The 17,643-nt window shown below is 43.9% G+C and overlaps 1 protein-coding gene across 2 annotated transcripts in view; it reads right to left on the bottom strand.

Annotated features, from left to right (window-relative positions):
* Window positions 1–17,643, bottom strand: part of SLC12A2 (solute carrier family 12 member 2) — a 908,845-nt gene that overhangs the window by 342,026 nt on the left and 549,176 nt on the right. The window lies entirely within an intron of this gene.

Genomic DNA, 17,643 nt, shown 5'->3' with positions numbered 1-17,643 from the left:
TGTGATCTAGCTTAATAGTGAATAGATTGCGGCAAGCGCCAATATTTACATGTATGCATAATGAGTAGAAGATGGATGTTTCCACTAGGTGTTATAGCAGAGTTGGACTAAAAAAAGAAAGGTCTCATTCCCAGTGTGTCACAGTAAGAAAACATTTAAAGTGAATCTTGAAAAGGCGAGGCTGGATGAGCCATGAAGCCAAGCCAAGAAGCCAAGGTCTTATCAGGCTGGAGTGAGCGGACATTGGATACAAAATCATGTGAAAGAACAAGCTCCTGTTCAGAAGGTATGAACAACACAAGGAATAGGTCAGAGGGCTATTAGAAAATAGTATTCTAATAAACTAAAAGGCTTGAAATCATGGTCTACAGTCACGTGGACAGATTAAGTTGGACGAACAGGACTATCACACCTACACATGAGGGTAGAGCATGCCTTCACTCCCCTGAATTCTCCAGAGCCAAGGACAAGTTCAAAGTCTTAATTGCCAGCAGACCACTGAGGTGATGGATTGATATGCTAATTGGTGGGAAGCTGTTTTAGACGAGCTCACCAGCACCTGGAGGGTCAATCTGCGTGCTGCTAGACGTAGGGGGAAAAGTACTGACGAATGTTAGAGTGCCAACCAATTGTAGGGGGATCAGGTAATTAAGGGTCCGATAGGTTGTGTAGCCAATGGGACGTTGTGTATTTAGTGAAGTTCATAGTGGCCATTTTGAAGGGAGGGCTTAGGTTTCTTAACATCAGGTGGGACAACTATCACTTTTCTTCACTGTCCTGGACGAGTATGGATCGTATACTTAGATGATCCTCTTAGAACTCATCACACTCACCATTAGGTTTTTGTAGTTTGGCATGTAGGATGACCTTAGTAATAAGTAGGTTTACGTCACCAATGACGATTTCTTGCTATACAAGATTGGTTTTGTAATGCATTGAGAGAATTTGCACCGAGACGTCCGTTGATGTCCGTTGTACTCCTGTTTCAGATAATTATTAAAACGGTTATCCTTTTTGTCAGCTACCCGAGTCGTTTCGATTATTGATGTATGAATAAAATCGGCACCCCCATCCATCTCTGGGGTAATTGCTACTCATCTTAAAGGGCTGAAGTTATTCAGTTCACTCGTGTATGTAGTTCCTGCCACTCGGAATTCTTTGTTAACATTCTTCTTTGTTCCAAGGTATGAAATTGTATTTCAGAGTTTTCAGACAAACTGCAGGAGTTTCTGAACCGCTACTTTTTTTCTGCCTCCAATACGACCAAAGTTCTGTCTCACTGAGCTTTTCCAAAATTCAATGTTGGAATAGTCTTTGGGGGTTGTTGACGTTGTTCAGCTTCATTGTACGAATAAGTTGATCAGTTCTCCAACTCAGTTATAGATTCATTTATACTTTGCTTCCGACAGGACCCTATACTATTTCTAACACCACTCGTTGAGCTTCAAGGACACACTTTAAGTACCCCCCCCTTTGCTGTTCATGCTCTTAAAAACGTACAAGAGCCTTTATTTTGCGACTTTACAGGTGCCTTTTGATTTTTCATTTTCTTATTCTGCCCTTTTGCGCCTTTTTGTTTGACGTTTATGCTGACGAAACATTCAACAGTTTGCTTCTTCGTCAACCCGCTTAACATTTTCCTCGTTTACCAGATCTTCTACCTTGGGCACACTTATTTGAATTTCATCAATCACTTAATTTTCAAAGGCAAAGGCAAAAGACCCAAACTCTGCTCATTCCTTACAGCTTTCTTCTGTCATTGTGGCGGTGTATTTTCTTGAACAAAGAACCAATCCATCTTTCTCAGGGCTCCCCCCTGCCCCACTTTTATCCACCGGTACACTACTTAAATTGGCCTGCGGAGGTAGGGCCATTACAAAGCCTTCAATAAATTACACTTCAAATTCAGAAAGGTAAGTAAGGATGCTTGATCATCAAGTTTCTTATATAATTTTATCAAAACAAAGTTTAGGTAGGGAAGTAGCTTATTGACAAAACAGTACTGCTTTGGCCCTCGCGGGGATAAGCACTGTGTTGAAAAAGTGGAGGCCAAATCATTAGATGCTTCTAAAGTCAGACGTGGGAACAGGTCTGGAGACGCTGAGAGTATAGTTTCCTTTGAATTATTCACCCTCTATTGTGCGCTTTCAGACTGTCCTGTTAAAATCTGGTTAGCATAGAGTCCATAATTATTTTGCTGCCTAAAATCTCCTCTATTTTGTGCAATAGATTCACACAGACCAACATCTCAGCGTCTGGCAAATCTCTAAATCTAGAAAAGCCACTTCCAGCATTGCATTTACCGCCCTTCACCGGTGGTAGGACAGTTTTTCTGAAGTCGAAATAAGGGCTTAGTAAATCCATTCAACTGAGGCAGTACAAGACTACCCTTGGAGTAAGGCTGTACCAGGTGAGTTTAGGGTAGCGTAGACAGAGCAGCCAGTCTTATCTTGGGAGAGAGAGGGCTGCAGAATCAGTACAAATTAAATTGTAATACAAATGGTCCAAAGAAGCACTGAAGCACTATGTATTGAACAAATAAATGGTTTATTTAAATACAAGAAGGCTCAGATAAATCTTGGGGTAAATAAGTTCTCTCACTTTATAACCACAATTATAAAAACACAACGCTATGCTTGAAGGTACACAGACCAAAGCATATAACCTAATTTGGAACACCTATAGTAGTTTAGGCAAGACAAAACTTTCCATAAGCATTCAGTATAGGTCACACCAATTCTTGTGGAGTAAAAACCAATGGTTAATTTTGGATTACCTTCAGTAATAGAAGGGTAGTAGACCCCAACAGTTGTAGCGTGACACTCAGCAAGAAATCACTTAGTAATATCCACTGGACAATTTACTTTTCTGATCTAGTGAAACACAGATTCTAGGAACAGTATAAACCTATAACTCTGATTCAGGATAACAGTTATTCTAGGGGAGTTGGACCTCTGGGTATAATATTCAATTACAGTTGCTTTTCAGTTCACAGACTAAGGGAAGCAATAACTAACTTATTTTAGGATAACACAGTTATACTCACTCAAGTTAAGTAAAACTACTTTTTACAGGAGCTATAAGCAACTTAAAGGCAGGTGTAAACCTAAGACTCTTTTTGTGTCTCTGTCTAAAACAGACCAGGGACAGCAAGACCAAGTGTTACACTTTATGAATGACTCGGTTATTCTAGGTAGGTAAAACGTAATGCAGACTTATTCTGGACACGCTAACAGCAAGTCAGGGGAACCAAAGAGCAGTTTGGGACCCTCCTACATTTATCCTAACAGGAATAGTGAAGTGAAACCAACAGAATTACTTTTGGGAAGAGGCGCAACCAAATCACAGGTGAGTAACTTAACCTTATATATACACTTTTCAAAATAGTGCAACACACATTCAAGGTAAGTAAGAACTGGTGTAACTGTTCACCGTCAGAGTTAGTTACCAACCAACTTCAGAGTTAGTTGAGGGTCCAGGGGCTTCACAGAAGACACCCTAGGAGTATTTTGCAGGGGCCTGGGTGAACTGGATGAGTGGCCAACCAATCACAGAATACACCCCAAAGCTATACAGAAATCATAAAGGCTTAAGGTAGGTAAAATACCCAAGTACCTCAGCACACAAGATTTTGCAGCAGGAGGACTTCAGGATCTGCAGCCAAAAACCTGGTCGTTGAATTCCTTCAGTAAGAAGGCAGAAGACAGGACACTGGAAGGAATTTTGCAGCAAGGATCACAGGGAAGGTTTTCCTCGCAGCTGGATGCGGTTCTGTGGATTTGGCGCTTTTTCAGGAGCACAGAAGACAGAATATTGCAGGTCAGATTCTCAATGTTTCAAAGGTCCAGCACTCTGGTGAGGGGACTATTCGGACTGGATTCATGTGTCTGGAGATCCAGCAGGATGCCCACAAATTTTCAGTGAGATTCAGCATTTGGAAGCCCATGCACCACACACTGGTGCAAGGTCCCATGGTATTGCAGCATGGCATGGGATGGCCAAAAATGCATGTCTTCTTGAGTCTAGTGGGTCTCATCAAGCTCTGGTTCAGGGTCGTAATTTTCGGAGTCCCCAGGTCAATTGGAAGGAAGGGCTACAGCTGGGTCCGCTTACACAGCAGGCTCTCCAGTCGCTGTTTATCGATTCAGCCGCAAATTCTTCTTCGGGTTTGGTTCCAGTGATCGACTACCTCTTCAGCTTTCAGGATCGGGCTCTTATGCAGAAACTCAGCCAATCAAACAGCCTTGCAACATTCAAACTTGTGGGGTTGGAAATCCTTTCAGGACAGGCAGCCTTCGAGTTTGAAGGGGAATCTCGCACTCAGGCTGGAAGAAAAAGGGCTGCAGAGTTGGACTCTTCCCTCGCTTTCTGACTTCACAGACACTCTGGAGCCTGGGCGTTGAGTCCACAGGACTCCCGCCGGAGATAAAAATCACACAAGGTAATTTCCCACCCTGGATGTCGGGGGAAGGAACACTAAAATGGCAAAAAAACAAGACAGGGCCATTTTGGTAAAGTGAGCACCCAAGGGTGCCTTTACCGGGGCTGTACAAACAGCCCACAGTAAAGGTGCACTGAATTAAGAAACAGGTTCACTGCCACCAGCAATTAAATGTTAAAGGTATTTGTACCAGGCACCGTCACCAATGGAATTGGTCCCCAGGCGCTCTGGCGGATCTGTAAACGATAAGGTGGGATGGGTTAGTAAGGTGAAGAGGGAGTAGGATAGTGAGAGGAGTGGTGTTCTGTTGGCAGCTTCAACTCGGTATACTCCGGGTGCTGAGCTTTGGTGCGGGTATTGGATCGGTGTCAGTCCGCATGTGCTGTTGCTCCGCCTTATGTGTTGTTGCAATGTTGTGAAGTGCGTGAGGCTTGTTGTGCGAGAGATGGTTGTGTGAATTTTTTGAGTGAGAAAAATATGCAGAGTTTGAGCTTATATAGGTTAGTAAGTTACCTGACCTTTAGTATGCTAACGTTCACAATTTTGTCTAAGTGTGGCACTTCACAATCCTATCTAGATGCAGCGCAGGCCAATCGGGCATGCCAACATTTACAATCCCATCTAGATGTGGCGCAGGCTAGTGTTTAGAAATCTGTCTAGATGTGGGCATGCTAACATTCACAATTTTATCTGGGTGCTACGCAGGATGGTGTTCACAATTCTAAGTGTGGCACATGCGGACATTCAAGTTTCATCTAGGCGCGGGCATGCTATCCTTCAATCAATCCTATCTAGATGCGACGCAGGCTAATGTTCACAATTCTAAGTGTGGCATACGCTAGTCTTCAGGTTTCGCATAGGTGCGGGTATGCTAACACTCCAAGTCCCATATAGACGCGACGCAGGCCAATATTCACAACTCTATCTAAGTGTTGGCATGCTGACATTCAGGTTTCACCCAAGTGCGGGCATGCTAACATTCAAAGTCCTATCTAGATGCGACGCAGGCTAATATTCACAATTCTATCTAAGTGTGGCCATGCTAATGTTCACAATTCTATCTAAGCGCGTCTGCCGGTCTGGATATGGTTCGTCCGGTACGTATGAGTGGATGAGTCACTTGAGGACTTTCGTCTGGGTCTAAGTATGTGATCAGTCTCTGGAGCCTTCCTTTAGTGGCTATTTCCCATGATATCTTATGCTCTGTCGAGTGGTTGGTTCTTTGGGTTGAGTGTTTGTCCAATTTGAGGGTGGCCGAGTTTAGAGTTATTTTCATCGTTGTTTTAATGTTTGGGCATTCTAGTGCGCCTCTGTTGTGGTTACGCTGTGAAGAGCCATGATTTGAGGAGTTTCCTAAATGCTAGGTGGTTTGTTGTGTTCCGTATATTCTTAGATAGGTCATTCCAGGTTTTGGGTGCCTGGTGAGAGAAAGGGGATCTTCCAATTTTTTTTCTGTTGTAGGGTTTTGGTTCCAGGCGGATGTCGGTGCTTGATCTTAGTGTTCTAGTAGGTTGATGTAGGCGTAGTTTGCCGCTTAGGAATTCTGCGCCTTGTTTGTGTATTGCTCTGTGCGTGATGCACATGGGCTTGAACTTTATTTGCTGTTTTAGTGGTAGCCAGTGTAGTATTTTTAGCGCGGGTGTGATGTGTTCTCTTCTGGGTGGCTTGAGGAGGAGTCTGGCTGCTGCATTTTGTAGTTCGGGCATGCCCAGGTATAGGCTATTGGCATAGTCTACTCTGGACATGATCAGAGCGATGATGGTAAGTGTTTTGTTGGCAAACAGGAACGGTAGGATCCTTTTTGCTGCTCGCAGGAGGAAGAAACATTTCTTGATTACCGAGTTTACTTGTGGCTCTAGAGTGAGGTTGTTATCCATCAGGACCCCTAGGTTTTTTACAGTTGATTGTTCTGGTGTGGTGCCGAGCTCTTGGCCAGGGGATGTAGTTGATGTCTCCTCCCTTTTTTGAGACAATCATTAGCTCTGTTTTGCCTGGGTTGATTGAGATGGTTGTATGGTTGAGGTTCATCCAGTTGAATGTGTCACGAAGGCAATTCTCTAGTGTGGTCTTCTCGTGTGTCTTTTATGTTGAAGACTATTTGAGTATCGTCGGCGTAGTTGTAACATGTGAGGCCGTGTTTTATGAGGAGTTTGATTAATAGGTACATGTAGATGTTAAATAGAAGCGGGGAGAAGGATGATCCTTGTGGTACTCCACACGTGGAGTCTCTAGGTTTGGATTTAAAAGGTTTCATCTATACTGTTTCTGTTCTGTTTGTTAGGAAGGATTTGATCCATAGTAGGGCAGTGTCCGTTATCCCTAGTCCTTCAAGTGTCTTTGTGAGGATGGCGTGGTTGACAGTGTCGAAAGCTGCAGACAGATCAAGGAGAATCAGGGCGGTACTGTTGTCAGAGTCTGCGTTTGTTTTTAGGTCGTCCCATATTGAGAGGAGAGCTGATTCTGCTCCTCTCATAGGTCTGAAACCAACTTGTGCCTGGTCTAGTAGGCAATGCTCTTCTATGAATTCTTAGGTTATTTGGTAGACGTACGTTTCTAGAAGTTTGGCTATGTAGGGTATGTTGGAGATGGGTCTGTAGTTTGATAAGTCCTCTACGTTTCCTGTTGTGTCTTTAAGTAGCGGCTTGATGTAAACTGATTTGAAGGCCTGTGGTACTTTAACTGTTGAGATTGAGAGGTTGAGGAGGTTCCTGTGGTATTCCATGGGGGTTCCTAGTTTTAGAATTGTTTTGTATATGTTCGGGGGGCAAGGGACTTCAGGTGAGCCCGATTTTTTGCTTTGGTTTACCAGTTTGACGAAGCCTCAACTGATATTTCTGGGAAGTTTCATAGCTTGTTTGCGTGTTCGTCGGTGTCTGTGGGGTTTGAGCTGTGATCGCTTGGTCTGTTTTGTGTGGTGTGTTGGATGGAGGTTATTTTGTTTTTGAAGTGGTCTCCGCAAAGTTTCATCGATGGAATTGGCGTGTTACAGCCAAGGGTTTTTTTTATTTCGTTTATGATTTTGAATAGTTCTTTTTGAGGGTTTGGTGCTCTGAAGATTCGGGTGTCGTAATGTTTCCTCTTCGCTTTTTGTATTTCCTTTTTATGTGAGCGGATCTGTTGTAGGAATTTCGAATTTGTTTGTGGTGGTGTTGTTGGTGGTCCTCCATTCAGATTCTAGTTTTCGTTTTTTTCTTTTCATGGCGTTGAGTAGTGGGGTGAACCATTTTGCTGTAGTTTTCTTACGTGATGGGGTGAAGGGCTTTTCTTTGGCGATGTCGTCTAGGGTTGTTGCGATCCAGGTATCAAGTAGGGCAACTTTTTTGTCTAGGTCTGCTTCTTCCATGGTTGACGCTCGTGGTTTGCTGAGTTCTAGGAGCTCGGTTAGGTTGGAGATTTTTATGGTTCTCCAATTTCTTATTGCTTTTTTGTTGGAGTGGCCGTTGTGATTATGAATGGAATGATGAGGTGGTCGCTCCAGAGTATTTGAATTGGGGGTGCCGTGGTGATGAGATCCTTGTTGGCGAAGATTGCGTCAAGTGTGTGCCCTGCTGAGTGGGTTGCTCCTTTGACTAGTTGTTGTAGGTTCATGGCTGCTAGTTGGGTGGTTAGGGATTTTTGTGTGGTTGTGGTTTCTTCGTCAAACCAGATGTTGAAATCTCCGAGGATGATCAGATGATTGTACTTGATGGCTAGGATGGTGATTGCTTCAGTGAAAGTCTATGAAAGTCGCATCGTAGGTTGGTGGTCTGTATATCAGTATGAATTTCAGGTTAGTTTTGGAGTTTACTGAAAGTCGTAGTTTTAAGGATTCGCATTTATCGATGTTTAGTGGATCTTCCATTTTGATGGCCAGTGTTTCCTTGTGGATGATCGCTAGTCCCCCCCTACCCTCCTCTTTTGGATTTCCTGTTTGCTTGGATGCATTTGAAGTCTTCAGGGAGGCAGTTGTTGAGGGTGATCTTGTAGTTGTCATGTAGCCATGCTTTGGTTACAAATAGGATGTCTATGACTCCTTATGACAGGAGGTCGTATATTTCAGTTTAGTGTTTGGACATTGACCTTGCGTTTATTAGGTTACAGTGGATTCTCTGGGTGCGATTTTGTTTTGAGGTTATTTGTTGTTCGTGTTTGTACTTGTATGTTCGTGGTGTTTCCGCACTGATGTTGGTAGGATGAAGAACAGCGACGGCCGCTTCTTCATTGAAGCGGTCCAATAAGTTGATAACAGGGCTTATCAGTCTTGGTGTTTCTGCTGTGATGCTGCTCGGATGAAGGTCAGTGGTCGTCTCTTCATTGAGTCCGATTGTTGGTGATGTAGTGGAAATCGATGTTGCCCTTCTGTTCTTGTGATGTAAGGGGTAATGGGGTCGGAGCCCTCTCACTCTCTAGTTGAGTGCTCCCATCTTTTTCCCGCGTGTTTCGGGGAATTCTTTGCATGTTTCGAGGTTTCCGTGTTGGGGTGTCGGTGTACCATGGTTGTTGTGAGGTAAGTTGTGAGGTATAAGGATTTTTGTTTTGTAGATTTTGTTCCGGTTATGGCTGTGTGAGGCGTGTTTCCTCCCAATGGAGCTGCTTCTTGTGGGTTCTGTCGGTGTTGTGTGTCGAGTCTCTTGTTCTCTTTCTCTGCGTCCTTTTCTGGGTCGGGCCATTTTCCAGTTTAAAGTGCAGGCGTAGTAAGGTAGTTGGTCCTCTATGCTGTGTTGTGTAGTCACAGTGACCTCGGTTTTTCCTTCTCTGGGTACGCTGGGGTGTTCTCTTGCTCAGTGTTGCATTTCTGTCGGTGGGTAGGGTGTGTTTCCTAAGGGTGCACTGTCGGGGGGGGGGGTTAGGGTGTTAACGGTCTGCTGGAATGGGCTTGAGTTAGGTTGTGGTGGGTTTCCGGGATTGATAGAGTATTGAACTAAATTAGATTATTTGAGAGTCCTGTATAGTGGGAGAGTGTCCCATCAGTGCAATCTAAACATCACACAATGCAGTTTAGAGACAGAACCCCCGCTAGATTTGAGAGACCTGTACAGTGGGAGAGAGGCCCAACCATGCAGTCTAAACATCATACAATGTAATTTGGAGACAGAACCAACCCTGCCCTGGGTTGGTTGTTAATGACCTCAGTAGGATGGTCAAGGGACCAATCGGGGCACAGTGGGCGGGTGGGGAGACGGGAAGTGGTAGACCAGGAAGCGGGGAGCTGGAGGGGTTGCAGGGGACAAAACAGGTGGATGAGGGGCTAAGAAAAGGTGGATGGGGGCAAGATGGTGGTAAATTTGTCCTAACACAATTGTTAGTTTTAGTGTGAAATGGGATACATTGCATCTCCTCAGAACGTCACATAAGGTGGGGTGTGCTGGTTTCACCAAATAACCTGTAAAAAGGGATCCAAAGATCCTTCCTATCCTTGGGAACTGTAGTTCTCAAGGTTATCCAGAGAAAGATAAAAGGGGAACCCCTAAGGCAATCCAGCAACAATAGGCACTTAGTGCCAAAAAGTTGTCAAAGAGCATAACTTTTAGAAGACACTATGGAGTTTCTTAAAACCAACACCCATAAACAGAGTACAAGACTGTGGGAAAAGGTTCCCACAGGAGGTATAATGAAAAATAATCCACCAGTAAAATGAAAAAGTTCGGGGTTGACACAGGTCAGGAAGATCATTACTATGAAAATCTTACATAAAAACCGGTGCAGACTGACTTCTTACAAGGATCGCGGCCGTGAGCAGATCTAAGCTCCTGAACTGAATACTCCACAGACTTAACCAGAGACTGAAATTGCTGAAAATTCTCACGCATTTGCAGGACGATAATTCATATAATTTTGGGCGCATGTCCAGTTTTGGAAAAGGCCTCCAGGCCGAAACCCGTGTTAACTGAAGGGGACGATTAAGGATTAAAAATGTACCGCGCATCTTGAGAAGTGTCATTCGAATTCTTGACTTTGAAAAGTAGTGTGTTATTTTGTAGCTACCGCTTTATTCATGTTTACTTTAGCACTCGTACCCGTCATCAGGTGTACTTGCAAGTCTGATACATAAGTTTCCAGTGTTTCTAAATCGAGGTGTCGAGGTAGTAACACCGTAATTAGTATGACTTAAAGTGGGCACAGTGCTGCTTTCATTCTGTTTACACCCGGGTAACATGGACAACGTCCACTCCTTCAGTGATCTCCCCAAAGTTGCTTTACTTCTTAGGGCGTACATTGTTTTATTACAACTCTGGCACTCATTGTGTGGTCTTTCACGTACGCCACTAGATTGCCCCACATTGCGGCACGCTCACAGTTTTAAAGCCTGTTCCTCCTCCTGGCTTAAACAAAAAAAAAAGCTTGCTGCAGCCAAAATCACCAAAAGAAAAGAAAAAAAAAAACTTTCTGCTGCACTTCCGCGTCCCCACTTTAAAGGCAGGATACCAATTTTAAGGCTCACTGAGTCATATGCTGATTTCACCTGGGCAAGGATGATAAACATGTTGCTGGGTGAAGGGGAGTAGCTAGCAACAAGAGATTCAGTGGTAAATTCCTGTGGTACTGGGGAAGAAATAACAGCAACATTTTTCAACAAAGTTGAGCTGGCCCTACTGTCTCCACCACCATCATCATCATCATAGAAGTTGCTGCAACAATCAAAAAGGACAAGTTCACTGACCTCACCACCAGGTCGCTTTTAACCGATGTGATCTAGTGTACTAGAAGTCTAAGCACAAGAGGCCATTTGCAATAGAGGTCCCACAGTACAGCGTTTCACTCAAGGTCACCAAGGGTGCTGCAAAGAGTTGTACAAATGCCAGGTTTCTAGGGATCCTCCACTTGATCAGTGCATCAGCAGAATATGGGGGCAGTAGGAAAATATACACCAGGTGTGCAGAACATAAGTAAAAGGTTCAGATCGCAAGCTAGCCAACAACAAGTCACTTGCCACCTTACTTCTACATATATACAGCACACCATGTCTTACTCAACAATAATCAATTTTATTTGGCGAGCACACATTTTTTGCACTCTTGTAGATTTAGAAGGCAGCATTGAATCACAGTTACTTTGAGGTGCCAGGATAACTCTTCCCACATGCAGGCGGCTACACCTCTACAATCAACTTACACATCACAATGCTGGCCAATGCATCCTAGCATTATGGGCATGCAAGGATATCTTTTGCAAAAACTAATAAAAGGCCTTTGTGCTCTCCTCACATCACACTTCGAAACAGACGTGCACACAGAGCTCAAGGTACTTTCGATTTGCAAGCATCAGCGCAACAGAAAAGCTATCGTGCATTTTTATCTTTGCCCCACTAACCTAACTGTTAGGGAGCTTTACTAATGTCCACCTGTGGTCGAACTGTAGACGACTCACTCTTAGATGGATAGGGATCCAACTCTAAGGTTTTGGCCTGAACTACCCAAAAGGTTTGGTCGTTATGGTCGAGCAGCCAGGCTTAGTCTAGGAAGGCTGTAGTTGAATACAAATACATTTGATTATACCCAGTCAAGGAAACACATTGTAGTTATATAAAAGTAGGATTTTATACACTAGATCAATGTTAAAATCAAAATTCTATTCAGGTAAGGAAGGTTTCACATGTATATACAGTAGGACATTTGCTGTAGCAATACCCTGCTCAATCGTAGACCTTTATATGTGAAACCGGTGCATCAAGAGTAGCTTTAGGTTAGCAAATCATTCATCAACCAACATTTAATAAATAGCAATACTAGCAAGTTAGATACCTTTGTGTAGGCCTAAACTTTAGAAGTCCAACCCCATCTAGGGAATGAGAGTCAAGTCAGATGCAGGCACACTGGGGAACCAGTGGTCCGTGGACATCAGAACAAAGGAAGGCAGATGTCAAATTCACAGATTATGCTTTTCATGGCAAGTAAGTAAAATTGGATTGAAGGGGTTCAGTGGGGGCTAGGTATGCCACCTGAAGGATTTCTGCCTCTAGGACGAATGTACTTCCGGACGGGAGAACACAGTTCGGTTGTCCACCCCAACGTGAACGAAGAAGCTCAGCAGGAGCCAAAAGCAACACAAACTGCCTAGTTAATTACCCAGAATTAAGACAGTACCTTCTTTGATGAACAGTGATTTCACTGGCAGGTCCCCAAAGTAAGACAGCAGATCTGGTTCAAGTCTCTAGCCTTGGCAGCTGGAGGAAGAACTTTTGGCTGGAGCAGACGGCCCGGCTCAGGTACAGGGATGCTGAGCAAACTATCTTTGCGGCACTTGGTTGTGGAGGCTCGACAAAGGTTTTGCAGCAGCGACGGGTGTCACCCTGCAGACTTTCTTCCTTTTCTCGGTCCTCGACTCTCGATTCTAATGGGACTTCTACGATCAGGATGGAGTCTCTGTAGGACCAGACAGATGCCCACGAGTTTGCGCCGGAACCACACTGGACAAGACGATGCACTGCAGCAGTGCAAGAGGTCCCAGGGTATTCGGGTTTTGCAGGCCTGGAAGGTCACAGTACTTTGTGGGATGGCTCACACTGTAGCTGGTCTCGAGACTGGTTAGCTCCACCAGCCCACAGAGGAAGTCGTCCTGTCTGGATCTTCCCTCTCGCACAGAAGAGAGGGCTGGAGCAGCAGCAGTCAGTCTGCTTTGGCGGTCGCTGGAGGCAGCCGCAGACGTAGTCCTCTTCGACAGAATGGATCTTCCAGCGGTCGAATCTGGCTTCAGCATCAAGACCATCGCCTTTTATGCAGGAAAACAGCCAATCAGCATGTATGCAACATTCAAATTTTCTGTGGTGGTGTCCCAAGGGGACCGCCAGGCACCCAGTCAAAACAGGATCTAAGCAGACATACTGGAGGACAAAGACATGAGGAGTTTCGATGTGCTCCCAGATACACTGGCGCCTCTGGGCAGGCTTCACAATGGGAGCCCGTCGAAGACAAAGGAGTGAGCAGGACTGCCCCCACCCAGGTTAGAAGAGGAAGGTTCAAGAAAGGGCAAGCCATCATTGATGAAAAAGAAGACCGGCACCATTTTAGGTCAATCGCAAAACCATGTGTCCCTTACCGCAGCTGAGACAGAAACCTGCATGTAAAATGCACAAAAGTTGGTAGAAAATATCCACTGCCACCAGCCACTTCGTCTTGCCACTGTAACTAGGAAGTTACAGTATAAGTGAGAAAAGGGATACAATGTGCCCCCCTCAATTCTTCCACCTTACCACACTCAAACTAGCCAACTGTATATGGCTTTTAAAAGACCCCCTCCCCAGACTTAAAACACATTACAGCTCTTAATGCACACCCCACACTGCAAACGTGAGGTTACTTCTTTGGACACAAAGCCTTCAATGCTCCTAACACAGCACACCTAGAAATCTGTGCGCACACAGCTCTGGTACCTCCAACCTGCACCATTAAGAAAAAGCACCGCAAGCTTGCCTTTTCCATTTTACTCCCACCAACACGCCCACTAAATTGCAGATCTGCCAGAGCATCTAGAGATCTTGAAAATTGTAGCAGTGTGTAGTACAAATCCTTAGGACAGGAAGGAGCACACTGCATGAAACAGTCCCAGGTCAAATGCAACAGCTAGAGAGGATCCTGTATCCCCAAAACAAAGAAGAGGCGAGCAGCAAAGGAGCAGGAAGCAAGGAAAAGGGAGCCAGAGTCCACCTATATGGCCACACCAGGTCCTCAGCAGCAACCCATTTGCAGCACTAGAATGCTAGGAGTTGAGGTACAACATCTCTGAAACTGGTCAACACAAAGGTTTTGGTGGCCAGCCCTAAAAAAACACCAAAACGGGCACACAGACAATGGATGTAGAAGTTGAGGAATTTAAAATAATCTACAACAGTAAAATCGCACATAGGGAGTCTCTGTAGGTGCAATACAAGGCTAAGTCAGCAAAATTGCCATGTTGGCTCTACCCTCCTTGTACACAGACAAATGGATGGCCAAAAATTAAAAGGGCTGGGAGCTTGCCTGAAAAAAAAAAAAAAAAAATAAATTTAAAAAATGACCTACTACCCCAAATGGCTAGCAGATCATTCCTTTAGGCTACTAATGTTGTAGACTCGATTACACTTCTGGTGAGGCCAAAACTATATTACAGTAAAGCTTGATTTCGTGGATTGATACTTTGTCCTGCGCGCTATTCACGAAACCGATTTGAGTTTTTCAAGTTAAAGAAAGAAAAAAAATCCAGCAGCGGGAGTCTCACAAACTAATAACCCTCCACAAAAGGTTCACAATGCAGTGAAAGTGTACTTAAAACTGTTCAAAGACTGTCTCCGCGCTTGGAACTAGTATTCTCAGTAATTGGTCATAAACACCATTAAATTAATCATGCAGTTCCACAAAAATGATATAGTCCACGCATTAAATCTGGAGTGATATGCTTTTTATTCTGGTTATGCAATAGTCCAAAGATCTAGCCGACACGTGTCTCGACAAATAGGGTCGTTATCAAAGCTATTTGTATCCATATATACCAGAATCAATCAAAAGAAAATGAAATATCATTGCCATATTGTCAAAAGTAAATGCAAAAATTAAATCAAAGCATTGTATACCATTAAATGGAAATTATTTTGTAAACATACCATACAGGTTGATGCGAGTTTGGAGAAAGCAAGCAAAAAAATAAAATAAATACAACTTCAATTCATAATAACTGTCAAAGGTGAAATAAAATGTCAGTTAAGCGTTACCTTGACAAGTGCATTCTTGTGAAAGACTGAGACCAAGATATATTTGTGCACTGTTAGGAAATTCAAGTGTCCATACCAGTTGACCACCTGTTTGGAACCCTTAATATAGTACCATTTGTGGCACTGTGCCCTTTGTCCATGCTAGTGGTCCACCAAAGTGTAATTGAGTGGAAAAAACACTAATTTCAATTTTTGTGGGCTTACCCTCTGCGTATGCTTGTTCTGTCTTAAGTCTGTAAATTGAGATGTGGAGTTTTACAACTCTGGATTACAATTAAATAGTGCACTTTAACCAGTGAAAATTACTGCCCACCTCATAGACCGTTAGGTCTAGCATCAATTAGCGAAATGATGTCTTCTTGATCCTTCAATACACTCCCTGGGTTCATTCCCCACACCCTTCAAAATAAATTTGAAAAGTTTATTGCAATGAAGAAGCAGACAGCAGCTGGGTTGAAGGCACTTAAATAGCCTTTATTCAGGATAAAAACATTTTTTTTTTTGAATGATGGCTCAAGATTCTCAATTTCTTCCTCTGTGATATGGATGAACAATGAAAAGGTGACGCTTAGTCCTCATATGCCCAGAGCGTCTCAGGTGCAGTTCTCTCCCTCTCTCCTCTGGTGTTCTGAAAGAGAATCGGAAAAACACACCCAGTCCATCATCAGTTTCATCCTTATGTTGGGGCTGTTTGGACCAATCAGGGCTGCTCTGGGCTCTTTCTATAAATATTCGAAAGCCCCGCCCCCCCTTTCTCTTTGCCCGCGATTCGCCATCCAGCCTCTCCCGTCAACAATGGAAACGTTCGGGGTTCCTCTGCCTCCATGCAAGCTGACCCAAGTAAACTTTCCGCAGCGTTATTTTTCAAACAGGCAGATGAGTAAAATGTGGAACATGGAGAGCGGGACACGTTCCTTATCGTGTCGGCTTCTGTTACTTGATTTTGTTTGGTTATGAGGGAAGCCGCGTGGTTCATGGCTGAACGGGAGATGGGTGTGTGTAAGACTGTATTCCCTTGCCTGACGTTCCTTCTGGTCGGGACTCGCGGTTACACGCGATGGTCCCCTGTCAGCCGTGTCCATTTCGGAAAATGACCGGTTGTGAATGAAGGGAGCGGGAACTGCTGGGTCATTACTGTTTGTATCTCATCAATTCAGCACCCCGCGACCAGGGAGCAGGAACCGTCGGGTCATTACAATTCGTCTCCTCGTCTACATGTGATGCTGGGTTCAGCCCTTGAAGGCGGCGTTGCTCTTCCCCCTCTCTGTGGCTCCCCGGCGGTCTTCCTTGCTCCTGGGGTTGATTACATAACCTTAGTTTCCCCTTGCCTTTCCATCCCGTTCCCACGTATATTGTAGTTTCAAATCATTTGAATGCAGATAAAATAGATATACTTCTGTAGTCCTGCTTACCTTTGCAAAAGGGATCGATCCCTACACAGCCGTCATCATCTGTTCTACTTGCACTGAATCTGTGTTGCCATGTTAAGGGCAAAACCCGACGAATCCAAAATGGCGCTTTGGTGGACCACTAGCATGGACAAAGGGCACGGTGCCACAAATGGTACGATATTAATGGTTCCAAACAGGTGGTCCACTGGTATGGACACTTGAATTTCCCAACAGTGCACAAATATATCTTGGTCTCAGTCTTTCACAAGAATGCACTTGTCAAGGTAACGCCCAACTGAAATTTTATTTCACCTTTGACAGTTATTGTGAATTGAAGTTGTTTTTGTTTTATTTTATTTTTTCCATGGATGCTTGCTTTCTCCAAACTCACATCAACCTGTGTGGTATGTGCTTACAAAATAATTTCCATTTAATGGTATACAATGCTTTGATTTTTCTTTTGATTGATTCTGGTATATATGGATACAAATAGCCTTGATAACGACCCTATTGGTCAAAACACGTGTCGGCTATATCTTTGGACTATTGCATAACCAGAATACAAAGCATATCACTCCAGATTTAATGCGTGGATTATATAATTTTTGTGGAACTGCATGATTAATTTAATGGTGTTTATGACCAATTACTGAGAATACTTGTTCCACGCACGGAGACAGTCTTTCAACAGTTTTAAGTACACCAACACTATATTACATCTGCCAACAGCCTATTTACCCTTATTTAGGGTGATAGTCACCCTGGGACCAGAATGAGTTTAAAAAGCACCCATGTCCTAATAGCCATATGACCTACTAAGGGTAACACCAGAAAAAAAGGGTTGCAGTGTAAGGAGGACTTCAGTAGAAGCCACGCTGACCACAAATGAAAAGTCAAAAAACCTGGGAATAGAGAAAAAGATTTCAGAGGGCCCAGACTGCCAAGGAGCCACAGACGCCAAAAACTGCCACAACAATTATTTTGGTCATTTGGTTTTATAGTACCTGCGCTACAATTTGAAGTTTGTTTTGTGGCAGAAATGAAAAAGCAACACCTGGGCAGTACAAACTAAAAAACATCAAGAGCCTGCTTGAGAACATCACAAAGCCACACACTACTTTCCCTAGTACCCATATATCTCTCTGGAA

Source organism: Ambystoma mexicanum, chromosome 6p, assembly GCF_040938575.1.
Source record: "Ambystoma mexicanum isolate Mex_15411 chromosome 6p, UKY_AmexF1_1, whole genome shotgun sequence".
NCBI lineage: Eukaryota > Metazoa > Chordata > Amphibia > Caudata > Ambystomatidae > Ambystoma > Ambystoma mexicanum.
Note: the sequence above shows the minus strand (reverse complement) of the source record. Positions and strands in the feature narration are given on the sequence as shown.